This window comes from Arachis duranensis, chromosome 5 (genome assembly GCF_000817695.3).
Source record: "Arachis duranensis cultivar V14167 chromosome 5, aradu.V14167.gnm2.J7QH, whole genome shotgun sequence".
NCBI classification, from domain to species: Eukaryota; Viridiplantae; Streptophyta; class Magnoliopsida; order Fabales; family Fabaceae; genus Arachis; species Arachis duranensis.
The window spans coordinates 55,285,440-55,286,644 of record NC_029776.3 but is presented as its reverse complement, the minus strand read 5'-3'; positions in this window follow the sequence as shown (position 1 = coordinate 55,286,644).

The window sequence follows — 1,205 nt, the reverse complement described above, 5'->3', positions numbered from 1 at the left end:
TGTTTTATTAGGTACATGATCATGAGGAGTAAAAAATCAAAAAAATTAAAAACAGAGTCAAAAACAGAAGAAAAAATTTTTCACCCTGGAGAACGCACAGGCTGGCGTTCAACGCCAGTAAGATGCATCTGGCCGGCGTTCAACGCCAGAACAGAGCACCATTCTGGCGCTGAACGCCAGAAACAAGCAACATCCTGGCACTGAACGCCAGGAATGTACCCAGAGAGGAAAAACTGGCGCTGAACGCCAGTAACAAGCATGAAACTGGCGTTCAACGCCAGAAACATGCTTTACATGGGCGTTGAACGCCTAGAACGTGCACCAATGGGCGTTTAAATGCCAGAATGGTGTGCCAAGGCAATTTACATGCCTATTTGGTGCGGGGATGGAATTCCTTGACACCTCAGGACCTGTGCACCCCACAGGATCATCTCAGGATCTGTGGACCTCACAGGATCCCCACCTACCTCGCCCTCTCTCTTTCCATTCATGGTCATCCCTTCTATTTTTCATTCACCACCTACATCTATCCACTCTTCCCCATACACTCCACCTACCTTTACAATTCAATCTTCTTCTTCTCTTCTTTCCTCTCTTGCTCGAGGGCGAGCAATATTTTAAGTTTGGTGTGGTAAAAGCATAGCTTTTTTGCTTTTCCATTACCATTAATGGCACCTAAGGCCAGAGAAACCTCAAAGGGAAGACAAAAGCTTCCACCTCTGAGTCTTGGGAGATGGAAAGACTATAAGCCGTCATAGCTCAGTAGTAGAACATGTGGCTGCAAATCAAGAGATCCCTGAGATACCTCAGGGGATAAGTTATCCTCCACACAAATATTGGAAGCAACTAAGGGTAGAAACACCAAAATTACTAGGAATCATTCAACAGAAGCAAGGAAGAGACATAGAGGAGCTCAAAGAGCACCATTGGACCTTCAAGAAGGCGCCACCCTCACTCAGGTGGATTCATTCCTTGTTTTTATTTCTTTCTGCTTGTCGGTTTTTAATATTGTATTTATATATGTTTTGTGTCTTTAAATTCATGATCATTAGTATGTAACCATGTCTCAAAGCTATGAATAAATTCCATTAATCCTTCACCTCTCTTAAATAAAAAAAAAATTGTTTTAATTCAAAAGAACAAGAAGTACATGAATTTCGAATTTATCCTTGAAATTAATTTAATTATATTGATGTGGTGGCAAT